Consider the following 13,945-nt stretch of genomic DNA (forward strand, 5'->3'; position numbering starts at 1 on the left):
AATAACAAAAATAAAACATATCTCGTAGTCATTGACAAACATGAATAATATTTCAAACAAATGATGATGTAACTCTTTTAACGGTATTCAGACACTAGATTACGAATCTAACATGATCCATTAGGTGCTAGAATTGATAAAACCTTTGGAAGCAAAAAAAAATTATATCAACTTTTTGTTTCTCTTTCCCTCTTTATAACTCTCTCTGGCCTATTGACCAATACCTTGAGAAATCAATTGTGAATTATCCTTTAATTTAAAAAAACCGATACACTTTCATAACTTAAAAACATTTGATTCAATTGATCGTAATCAAGACACACATTTTAAGGAAAGAACTTTACTATGCAATTTTTTTTTTTTTTTCAAAAACGTATCCCCAAATTAAAAGCATTAATATAGTCGACCAATTAATTCAATTTGTTAAATTGAAACAAAATTGACGATAATCAATTTAACAATGTAACAATCGCATTATTAATTCGTTGGATCAAATAAATCTATATTTGATCTTGATTCGTATTTACTTTCGATATTTTAAAATTAATTAATAATTTAATAAATTCTAATACTTAAATAATAAATTTATTAATTTTATTATCTATTAAAATAATCGATTATAGATAATATTCATGTCTATGTGTTATGCGTATGACCCTCTAAGTTCAATACATGAATGCAGTGTAAATCCATACACAGACTAAGATAATTATCTAGCAATAGTTTTTAGTCATCCAACATGATAAAATAATAGTCATAGACTATAAGCCAACAAGAATTGATTACTGTGTAATTCAATTTCTTTATCATCACCAAATTAATTATTTTACTTGATTTTCAAGATATAATAGACTCATTTTTAATGATAAATCATTCCTTCCATGGCCATGGATTTAGAATCACTAATATCTCTATCAAGCGGCCAAGATGTTAACTCCATAATCCAAGAGAGCAATGAATCCTCTATTAACTCAACATTATTCTCTCTACGCTTTGTCATACACTGAACAACCGTATTAATCACAAGATGATTAAAGACTATTTTTAATAGCGTCAAAGTACATAACTCCACATATAAAATAAACGAAAGTCTCAAGTCAAAAGATCAATTACACTCATTCATAAGAGGAACAACCAATGATGTTTAATATGTGGTCACCTCTTAAACGAGTCGTGTCTAGTATACCTCTAAACTCAAGGCATCCCAAGTACAACTTAGATATCCATCCTTCGGTCTATCTCGACCTAGTCATACTCAGCATGGATCTAGATATCCATGTCTCCTCTAAATGCCTATCTGATCAAAGATTTTTTTAGATTAATATACCGATTAATCCGTGGAACTTTATTATTAATCATATACATACATAAAAGTAATGGATTAATGATAAATACTTGCCTTTATTAAATAATTATCTATAAATATATAAGAGTGTCTTGGCACATAAGTACACACACTAATAATCTCTCACTTGCACTATTGTCAAACACTATAGACTCTCAGTCTTACGCTCCTCACATGGGTCTCATGTTTTTGTAGAGGTAAGACCTTTGTGAGTGGCTCTGCGATCTTCTTGCTGCTATATACCCTATTAACCAACATGCCATCTCTCCGAACAATCTCTCTGAGGAGATGATATTTCCTTAGTCCATGCTTGGATTGTTGGTGAGACTTTGGCTCCTTTGCCTGCGCTATGACAACATTATTGTCACAGTATAGTACAACTGGATCAACAATGTTAGGAACCACTTCAAGCTCCATTATGAAGTTCTTCATCCACACAACTTCTTTTGTTACTTCTAAAGCTGCTATGTACTCGGACTCAGCTGTTAAATATTCAATTGCTGCTTGCTTGAAACTCCTTTAGCAAACAACTGCATTATTCAAACAAAATACATAACCTTTCTGTAATTTCATATCATCCCAATCTGTCTGGAAACTGGCGTCAGTATATCCTTTAATGACCAATTCCTCGTCTCCTATGAAAACTAAGAATATGTTCTTTGTTCTTCTAAGATACTAAGGATAGTCTTTATTGCAGTCCAATGACCCTCTCTAGGATCTGAGTGATATCTACTTGTTATGCTTAGAGTATATAAGACATCTGATTGAGTGCATATCATCGCATAATAATGGATTATATAACCAAAGTATAAGGTATCTTGCTCATTCTACTTATCTCCTCTTGTGCCTTTGAATACATAGCCTTGGAGAGATGTGCACTATGTGATATCGACAAAAATCATCTCTTGGAGTCCTGCATGCCAAATCTTTTCAATATTTTATCAATGTATGTACCTTGACTCAATCCTAGCAACATGCTTTGTTTGTCTCAATATATTCTAATACCTAAGATATAGATTGCATCCCCAAGATATTTTGTTTATTAACACTCTCCCAACCAAGTTTTGGTAGATTCTAAGCTAGGGATGTCATTGGCTATAAAAAGTATATCATCAACAAGTAATACTAGGAACGTAATCTTTCTCCCACTAACCTTCTTGTAAACGCAAGGTTCTTCTGGATTTTGGACATAGGAAAAAATCTTTGATTGTTTCATCAAATCATTGATTCCAGCTCTGAGATGCTTGCTTTAGTCTATAAATGAACCTCTTGAGCTTATATAATTTATTGACATTCTTGGATGTTATAAAATCGAGAGGTTGTACCATATATACTTTCTCCTATAACCTTCCATTTAGGAAAATAGTTTTAACATCCATTTGTTAAATATTATAATCTTTATAAGCTGCTATAGCTAGCAAAATCCTAATGGGCTAAAGCATAGCAACAGGCAAAAATATTTCATCATAGTCAATTCCTTGAGGTTGAGTGAAACCCTTTGCCACAAGACTTGCTTTATAAGTAATCATGTTCCCATCAATGCCAATCTTCTTCTTGAAAATCCACTTACACCCTATTGGTTTTACTCCAACTGGCACATCAACTAATTCCCATACTTGGTTGGTGTACATGAAGTTCATTTTAAATTTCATGGTCTCTAGCTATTTCTCATAATCATTTGAAGCAACTGCTTCCTCGTGAGTGTCGATTCATCATTCTCGATGAGTAGCACTTCCTCATTTTGGGTTACCAACCAACCATGTATGTTTCGCTCTTGATGTATTATTGTGAACTTAAGTTGACCTTACGTTTCTTGAGCAGTCTAAGATGAAGGAGATACTTGTACTTGTGGCAGTGTCTCATCACTCAATTGTTTATCTTTCAACCTATTTGTAGAATCTAGAATTTCTTCAAGACTTACTTTACTCCCACTTTTTTCTTTAAAAATAAACTCTCTTTCCAAGAAAGTAGCATATTGAATAACAATAACTTTGTGCTCACTTGGGTGATAAAAATAGTATCCCATTGTAGCTTTGGGATAACCTATAAACACACTCTTTATGGATCTTACTACAAGCTTAACAGAATTTTCATTCTTCACGTAAGCATTACAATCCCATATCTTAAGAAAAGATAAATTTGGTTTTTTTTTTCTAAACTATAATTCATAAGGAGTCTTATCTACTATAATTCATAAGGAGTTTTATCTACTGACTTGGTTGGAACTCAGTTAAGTATGTATTCTGCTGTTTCTAAGATATAGCCCTAAAACAACATCAGAAGACTTGCATGACTTATCATTGATTTAATCATGTCCATGAGTGTGTGATTTCTCTTTTCCGAAACACTGTTCCACTTCGGCTTTCTAGGAGATATAAGTTGGGAAACTATCCCACACTCTTTCTGATAATCAATGAACTCTTAGCTCAGATACTTGTCATCTTGACCACTTCGAAGGGCCTTGATCTTCTTGCCACATTGATTTTCTGCCTCATTCTTAAACTCCTTAAATTTGTCTAAAGTTTCATACTTATGCCTCATTAAGTAGATATATCCATATCTACTTAAATCATCGATAAAAGTCACGAAGTAGATGTACACTCCTCTAGCCTGAACTGACAATGACCTACACACAATACTATGTATGAGATCTAGCCATTCTTTTGTCGTTAACCTATATTGGTGAAAGACTTCTTGGTCATTTTGCCTTGTAAACATGTTTCACATTTATCTATGGGCTCTAATTCAAAAGAGTCCAAATACCTATTATTGAGTAGTCTAGCGATGTGTTTCTTGATTACATGACCAAGTCTATAGTGCGAAAGATATGTCAAGTTTGAGTTATGTGATTTCTATTTCTTGCTTTCAATTCAATAAATTAGTTCATCTAAGTTAAGAACATAAAGACCATTATTCAATAATCTATTCTCATAGAACACATTGTCCAAATAAAAGGAACATAACTTGTCCTTGAATTGAAATACAAATCACTTGGCATCCAAACTCGACACCGAAATGATATTCTTTGAGAAACTCGGTGTACGTACCCCGTGATGGTTTTAATATGATCAACCAAGTCAAATTAGGTCTTGTTGTTATTTTGATGCCTTGTATCTAAGTGTACAAGAATTTAGGAGCACAGGAAGTCAATCGAAAGACGCAGCTAGCGAGAAGAACGAAAAAAAGAGAGAGCCGACAGGTTCAGTGCGTCCGAGGGACAAGGCGCTGCGGAAGAGTGCACTAGCAGATGATAAAGAGGCGCACGACATTTGTGAGAGACAAGAAGCCAAAGTGGAAGATTGCTTGAGAAGGTCAGAGAATGGGTTCGGGTGAGCCCTATTCTGGATGGCCGAAATCACCCAAGCAAGCAGAGCGAAAGTGGAGGACCTAGACAAAAAGTCAACTTGAAGTTGACTGTATTCTGAGGGCCCAACCCGGTCTGGTTTAGCCGGAGCGCCTCGCCAGAATTTTATCTAGACCCATTTCGTAGCGATCCGTTGCAACACGGATAAAATTTTATCCACACTTAGTTGCCCAGAACCCTTCCAGGCGCCCGGATCATCCTATAAATGCAGTTTTGATTTCTGTAGTTAGAACAACACTTGCAACAACTTCTGCCCTTACACTTCTAGTTTTGTTCTCTACTTTTTACGCTTTCAACGTTGTAAGAGGCTACTCTGCCATGGGAAGAAGGAGACCTTAGTGAGCTTTATTTGTCTTGTATTAGCAATCATTTGATTGTAAACTAAGTAAATCTTTCTTACCTCTATCTTTATTTTATTCATTTATTTTCTATTGTTTTACAAGTATTTTGTTTAACTTAGTCCGAAGTTTGAGAAAGGGTATTCATTTATTTTTCAGGGCTATTCACCACCCCTCTAGCCAGCCATTAGAGGACCATCAATTAGTATTAGAGTCAGGACGCTTCAAAAGGACTAACCGCTTACCGAAACAAAGAAATCAATAGCCGGACCAAGCCTCATCCAACCAAACTTCGAGGGGGAATTCGTGCACTGAAAACTCCGAATGGAGGTATTCTTAAAAATCGACTTTGAAATTCTTTTAATAAAGTACTATTTTGTAATTCCAAAAGATCAACAAGGCATAGAGAAAGAAGAGTACCTCTAGACGAAGAAGGAACAAAGCGATTTCGTAGCTAATAGCAGAGCGGAATATCACCTTTTAAGTGTATTACTGTCTCAAGAAGTAAATCACATCAGAAGCTACACATTGGCAAAAGACCTTTAGGAGAAGTTCTTAGACCTTCATGAAGGAACATCCGAAGCAAAACTCGCACGACGAGACATTTTTCGAAACAAGCTAACGAACATCTGTCTAGAAAAAGGTGAGAAGGTAGTCGAACTACATGCAAAGATCAAGGAGCTGATCACCGGACTAGTCAACCTTGGCAAAACAGTAACCAACCGAGATTCGGTATGCTACACACTCAACGCTTTTCCCAAAACTCTAGAATGGACTTCTATAATTGACGCATACTACATCTCAGAGATCCTAGAGGTAAGTACCCTAGAGGAACTCTTTTCTACCATAGAATTACATGAAACCATATGTGCAGGTATAACAAAAGAATCAAGCTAGAATTTGGCACTAAAAGCCACCAAAAAGGACAAACCTGAGTCAAACTCAGATCTAGAAGGATACCAAGAAGCTTACATGGTAAGGAAATTTAGAAAAAAATTTATATCTAACAAATTTAAAGAAATGCATAATAGAAAAAAATCCAAGAAATAGAAGAAAAGTTCAATACTACCGGTGTCAAAAAGAGGGACACATAAAGGAGGACTACCTAGAACTCAAAAAGGAGAAAGACAAGAGGCCTAAACAAAATAAGTACAAGAATCTCAAGGCCACTTGGGATGAAAACTCATCATCCGAGTCAGAAATAGAAGCATATGCCGGACTAGCACTGATAGCTAGCCACGAAAAACAAAGCACTTCAGAAACTAGCATCGATGAAGGGGGAGTGACTTCAGACGAATGTAGAGAAGCAAGAGGAGAATCAAGCTTCAGATCTGACATGGTAAGTGAGGTATGTCTCTTACCTCCTGATCAACTATATTATGGTATTAAATCAATGTCTAAATCTATATGCAAATTGAAAACTAAAAATGACAAATTAAAAAAAAGGAAAACTTAGAAATAAAAAGAATCTTGCCAAAATCTTGCTTAATAAAGGATCTTGAAAAATTGAAAATTAATACAAATTTAAAGAATCAAATAGAAAATTTAAAAAATTCTACATGTTTAAATTTCTTTGCTTCAAATTGTAGGAATTGTAAAGAATTAAATTGGTATTATAGATTTCACAAGAGTCAAATCAGAAAAGTAATAAAAACATACATTCTAAGAAAATACATAATTAACCCAGTTAGAAGGAACCTATATTGGATTCTAAAATCATGATTAGTTTAAATTATATATATTTCTAATTTTAATTTTATTTAATATTTTCCTTTTAATTGCCCAATGTGCTTAAATAAATTTCTTCGTACAATTTCTATTTAGAATTTATTAGCTATTAATTTTTTTGAAAAAAAAGATTTTATTTTGTATCTGTAGAAAAAATTTCAAAATTGTTTGACTAGTGTATTATTTTTTTATGAATTTTCATTCAAATATTATATCTTGCAAATTAAAAATATCTCACAGAGTTATTTTTACAAAATTTATCATATTCTCTATCCAAGAAAACTTTATGAATTTTTTTTACTGTTATAATAAAATACTAATTTTAATATTAAAAATTCTCAAATACTCAATTTTTAAAAATTTAATTTTCTACAAAAATATTTACTGTATTATATTCTCAAAAAATTTTCAAGATTTTTTCAAACCTCAAAACTATTTTTACAAGCAGTTTTAAGAAAATTTTTCCTAAGTGTAAGTCACTGTTTTAATTTCAAGTATAAATTCCTTATACCTTATTCCAACTTAATTTAGTAAGAAATCCTTATTTTTAATGTGATCAAGGGGAAGAGTTAGAAGTTAAGTTTAAGGAGGAGGTATATTTTTCTCAAAATATTGCATATCTACTATTTCAAAACTTGCAATTTCATTTAATGTTTTTAATTTAATATCTTATTTTTCCCTAACTTAACTTGGGTTGATCCAAATCAAAAAGGTAAAGATTGTAAGTACCCCGTAATGGTTTTGATGTGATCAACCAAATTAAGTTAGGTCGTGTTGTTATTTTGATACCTTGTGTCTAAGTATGCAGGAACTTAGGAGCACAGGAAGTCGACCGAAAGATGCAGCTAGTGAGAAGGACGGTACAGGAGAGAGCCAATAGACTTAGTGCGTCTGAGGGACAAGGCGCTACGGAAGAGAATGTTGGCGGGTGAGAAGTCAGAGCGAAAGACTGCTCGAGAAGGCCGAAAAATGGGTTAGGGTGAATCCTATTCTGGATGGCCATAATCACCCAAGCAAGCAGAGCCAGAGCGGAAGACCCGGACATAATGTCAACTTGAAGTTGACTGTGGTCCGGGTGCCCAGAGCTATTCCGAGCTCCCAGATCGGTCTGGTTCAGCCGGGGTGCCTTGCCAAGGCGCCTCTGTGTGAAGGCAATCCGGGCGCTTGGACTGGAAATTTTATCCAGACTCATTCTGTCGTGATCCATTACGACACGGATAAAATTTTATCCACACCTAGGTGCTTGGAACCCTTCAAGGTGCCCAAATCAAGCCTATAAATATAGTCCTGATTTCTATAGTTAAAACAACACTTATAGCAACTTCTGTGCTTACACTTCTAGTTTTGTTCTCTACTTTTTACGCTTTCAACATTATAAGAGGCTACTCCGCCTTTGGAAGAAGGAGACCTTAGTAAGCTTTATTTGTCTTGGATTAGCAATCCTCTAATTGCAAACCAAGTAAATCTTTCTTACCTCTATCTTTATTTTATTTATTTCTTTTTTGTTGTTTTACAAGTGTTTTGCCTAACTTAGTCTGAAGTTCGAGAAAGGGTATTCATTTATTTTTTAGAGCTATTCACCCCCCCCCCCCTCCTCTAGCTGACCGCCAGAGGACCATCACTATGAACAAAATAACAAGTTTCCAAATTTAAAATAAGTCCACTAGGTAAATTTATTAAATAAGTTCATATAGCTAACACAACAACTCTTGCTCCATTAGTTACTCATAGGTCCATCTTGCTCTTAGACAAATCATCTGTTGTTACTTAGACCTTGCATGTTCACACAAATGTGAGAATTACTTTCAGAATCTATGACCCATGATGAAGAAACAAAAAAATTGCACTCTGTCATAAAGGTACTTGAAACTTCTACTTTACTGGCATTCTTTTTCATGAAAATGTAGTAGTTTTTTTCGATTGATCTTTCGTGCCATAATGGAAGCACATGACTTCCTTTTCATCAACTTGGGGCATCTACATTCCTTTCTTAAGCTTGATATCTGAGATTCTTGACTGCATTAATCTTGAGATTAAATTTCTTGATGTTAGGGCACTTGTTGGTCTTTCTGACCACTAGGGTTGGTTTCCCTATTTTTGCTACTAGTGCCACTGTCGGATCTCGACTCTCTGTAGTCAGTACTCCCCATGCTCCTTATCTAGGGTAGGAAACCCTAGCTTTAGAGAAACCAATTTGGAGCATATATGCGACATCAGAAACCAATTTAAGACTTCCTTTTTCTGACAATAACTCATTCCCAATATGTGGATAATGTCTAGCATACAAATATAAGTCACCTATATGATACTGTTGGTGATTCATACCTAAAATTAGATATGCTTTCAATATGCTCCAATAAATTCATAGCGTGATGTTCAAGGTTGCATTTTCAGATGAGATATTCATTGCTAGAGCTTTTTTCCATGATTACTTAAAAATGGGGCTATTGAATGAGGTAGAATAAGTGTTTGATGTATTGCTGTATAGAGATGTCATCCTCTAGAATTGCATGGTGAATGACTTTATGCAGTTGGGTCAGTTTGTTCTCTGGGGCATTGTGCTAGCTGGTTAAAAAGATCTTCTATGTTCTTCATGTCTTTTGTTATCACTTGAATTTTGTTGTAATTTCCCCTATGTTACTAACATCAAGGGCAATCCTTGAGCAACCCAATTATGACACTAGTCCATGATTATTTGGAAAGAGGCTGCTTCGCTACTAAAAATTAAGTTTTTAAGATAATTACTGTGTGATTAATTCTACATAATTTGTTTAAATCTGTTCTTGTTATTAGGTCCAAAATTTTACTCTTAGTGTTACACTTTAAACCAATTGTTGGCTAATGCAACCTATTATTTTACCTACTTTTGATTCTAGAAAATTAGTAACTTCTTGTTTCTTTATGCTTTTAAGTGTTCTATTCATTCAAATTTCAATTCAAAAGCTTCTTCTGTATTTGATGCCTTTCTTTCTATGGGTTTTCAGGTTTTACTTGAAATGCAAGGAAACTTATTTGAATTAGTGTTGTTGATAAGATTGGGTAGTGCTTTGCATGGGTAGTGCCTTGAGATGATTAATGAGGTGGTTGATGATAACGTTTAAAATCATCTTTTAATCTTTTGCTTGGTACTCTTTGCTTACTATCTACTATAGTTTTGTGTACTAATGTTATAATACTATTTCTTGATAGTATTTAGAGTTTATGTGGTATTGTGTTTATGGATATTAAACTTTTGTAGTTTATCATTTAAATTAATCAATGTGTAGTAAGAAAATCAACAAACCTTTTGTATTGTCTTGTATTCCATTTTGTTAGAGACTTAGGATTCAAATTTGAAGAAAAAAAATCTTACCTGAGTATTTGTTCACACTGACCTAATGCTCATTATTTTGTGATGCCCATTGTTTCAGAGTCAAAAGAGTTTTTATGAATAGACTTGTTGATTCTTTAACATTGATGATTAATTATGGACTAATCAATGAATAAACATTGATGTTAATTATGACTTTTGAACAATCTCATTTTATTTGTATTAAAATTTTTGATATTGTAAGACTTACTCGTGTAACGACCCGCCTTCTACTAACTAGGCTATAAGGCCGATCGTCACATTATGCTGTGCTAAACTATTCCCTGACCATCTCTAGAACTAGATGCGGAAGCTGGACTAATTAAAATTTTGCTAAGCTGTTAACATTTCTTGGTGCTACAGGTACTAAGGAGTGTAATCTAAAGTATACCTAACATATACTACATCCCCTATGGTCAAGGAACTGAAATATATGTTTTCCAGCTATTATCAGACCTCCCAATCGATCCACGGATCGATTGGAATAGTCGGATCGATCCAGTGATCGACTCAGCCGGCTACTGTATGCGGAACATAGGTTGGATCGATCCAGTGATCGATCCAGCATGCTACTGTGCCCGGGACGATAATTTGGATCGATCGACTGATCGATCCAAGCTGGTCAATCGATCCCAGAGCTCTCTGTTCGCGACGGAATTGGCTGGATCGATCGGCTGATCGATCCAGACGCCCACTGTTCGCGAGCTGAATCGCCCAGTCGATCAGTTGATCGATTGAAGACCCTCGAATCGATCGGCTGATCGATCCGAGTTTCTGATTTCGACCCAAAGGTCTGATTTCAGCACTGATGCGTGCCAAAGCCATTACACAACACTATAAAAGCTAAAGGAAACATTCTACGAGGTAATGGCTAACATACTAAACATGATTAAGGAATAGAATACTAATTCATGGCATGTAAACACATGGAAACCAAAACTAACAAGGTTTGAAATTGTTCTCTTGCTAACTAACAGAAACATAAGATAACGCTTGGTATAAGTACTAATGCATACTGAACACGTTCTAATGTATAATAGAATAAAACTAGATCCCTAGGATCTTTATTCCAGTTCCTTCCACACACATCTTGATCTGCATTGACCTCCAGCCTCCACTGCTAGTCCATTTTCTTTTTACCTGTATCTGCAGTATAAGGAAAATAGTATCTGTAAGCTAAAAAGCTTAGTAAGAAACCATCTACCTCACTAAAACATGCATACGATGCAAATATGATTTTAAATCATGCTGTTTGAAAGGATATGCTAAGTATACTGAATAAACTAAACATGGCATGGCATATAAGCATACAATCATGGCATATCTAAAGCTGAACATGATATCAATCACATGGTATCAATGAAGAACTAAGTTGATACAAAAACTAAGCTAAGCTAATACTGAACTACTGCTAGGACTGTACTGAATTCACGAACTAATTTGTGAGAGGTTGAAAACCATATACATATAGTAAGTAAAAATACTAAACATGCTGCTGATGGGCCCCGGCAACTGTACTTGCTGTGCGCGCATCCCTAACTAGACCCGGGATTGCAAGTTCCGAATCTAGTAGGGTTTACTAGGTTAGCTAAACCTAGGGACGACTATGGGAGCCCAACCCAATGGATATCTAATCCAGTATAGTGCCACTGAAAAGTAAAATACTGAAATAGCTAATACTATTTTGCTGAATCTAGGTTATCTGAACCTAGAACTAGGTTGTCTGAACCTAGAGGCGACTATGGGGGCCCACCCATTCGGACATCTAGTCTCATAAGAGTTGAAATAAAACTGATCATGCTAATTAACATGTTCTATGGCATTTAACTAAATGCCCACTGTATCATAAGGCTGTGCTAGGCATTTTGTCGAGCATTTGGCGCTCTCTAACTCTCCTCTCGATCAGGGAGACCACCTCTAGGCACCCAGCAGCGTCTAAACCCCTATCTACAGAGGATACACGTGCTCGGCCCATCTAGAGATGCTCACTAATCCCTAAATCTGTGAGAAGAGTTAAAATACACACCATATGCTGACGAGATTCATTAAAACTAATCTAATGCATAAAAGAAAACACACGAGAGCTACTTATACTGTAGGTGAGGGGTTTCTTACCTTGTGTGCTAGATTTTTTACAAATCTAATCGCTAGAAATTCCGGTGGAGACGACTTCTCGACGGTTCGCTCGCGTCCACGTGCTCTACTCGCGGAGGGAAACGTCCTCGTGCTGAAATTGTCGCCGGAAAGTGTCCTTGGGGCCCTAGGGATGGAACCCTAGTTCTTCCCTTGTTGTGGCGCCGAGAGAAGGAGAGGGAAGAGGGTTGGCGTCGGTGTGAGGGTTTTGGAGGGGAGTTGCCGAACCAAGTTCTAAAAATAAACCAAACCCCAACTTAAATTTCCTATTTATACTAAGTAATTAATTCGGCCAAACCAATTATAAATATAATTGATTCCCTTTCCTTTCAGCACGACCCTGCTGGGTTCAACTGGTTACTAGCATTATCCCTAAGCCACAGGTCTCGGGTTCAATCCCCGCTTAGGCCGTTTTCATTTCCTAATTATTTTTGCTACTTCCGTTATTCCAAAAATTATGGAAAAATATCTAAAAATTCCAGAATAATTATAGAATATTTTTAATTTAGTTTTGAGAATTTTTGGGTGTTACAACTCGTTTTATATTTTGATTTACTAGATTGTCTCAAAAAAATTGGTTGGTTCATTAATATGTACAAGAGAAGAAATTCATCTCATGAGTTTGAAGACAAGGGAGGGGAGAGGGAAGAAATTGAATACATGCATGCTACTAGTAAGAGGATGAAGGAAGAAATAATTGAAAGGAAAAAAATTAGAACTCATTATCATAGAAAGTAAGAAGAGTGAAGAAAAGCTTATCGAGGAAGGTAGACAAGGTGAAGAAAATCACTTTGTTGGAAAAGATGGCCAACATATGGTCAATACTCATATGTCATCCATCTCTGTCGGAAAAGAAGGGGATCTTCTGAGAGGCTAATAGAGAGGAAGGAGTCCATTCAAAGCTTGGTTGGAGTTTATTCAAGGTGCGATTGGGAGCTGGTTCTTACACTAAATTGAAGCAAAAATCACATATGGCACCTCTTCGATGAGGACCAAGAAGTGTGCCAGCAAAGGGATTGGGTGGGGAGGGGGGATTATGGAGCTCATCCATCAGAGAGGAGGCAGGGATGTCATTGTACTATTCTATCTTACCAGATCTCATCTCCGAGTAGAGGATAGCTCAAAAAATCACATAGAGTGCTTCAACGGCAAGGACCATGAAGTGTACTGACAGAGAGGCCAGAGACGCCGCCGGGGGGGGGGGGGGTGAGGGGGGCATCAAATGGTCGACTGTGGTGCTCAAATGCAAGCCAGGAGGTATGGGTTGTTTGCTTCCCTATACCTCAACCGAAGCTTGTGGCTTTGGTGGGAGACAGGAACGTCGGCAATCGATTGGCCAAGGGGTGGCCCTAGAAAGGTCAAAAATGGACATCTCCTTTGACGACACTTGGAAAGGGAGATGATGGTTTGGGAGGGAGTTTTCAAAATTCAAAATGGGTGCCAGATTTAGGGGGGGGGATTTGGATTTCAACTTCAAAATTAAAACCTCTTGTCCTTTCCTCCCACCGGTGGACACCAAAGCTAAACCTAAATACTATGGGCTATGGACATGGGCCTAGGGCCTCAGACTTGGGCTCATAATCCACCTCTCTTAGGGACTTTGACGTCGATAGAGGTGGCGTTGGTGTTGACGGAGAAGCGACTTTGACGCACCCGATGTATGCACGTCCAAAAAGCAAACCCCCACG

Source organism: Zingiber officinale, chromosome 1A (assembly GCF_018446385.1).
Source record: "Zingiber officinale cultivar Zhangliang chromosome 1A, Zo_v1.1, whole genome shotgun sequence".
NCBI lineage: Eukaryota > Viridiplantae > Streptophyta > Magnoliopsida > Zingiberales > Zingiberaceae > Zingiber > Zingiber officinale.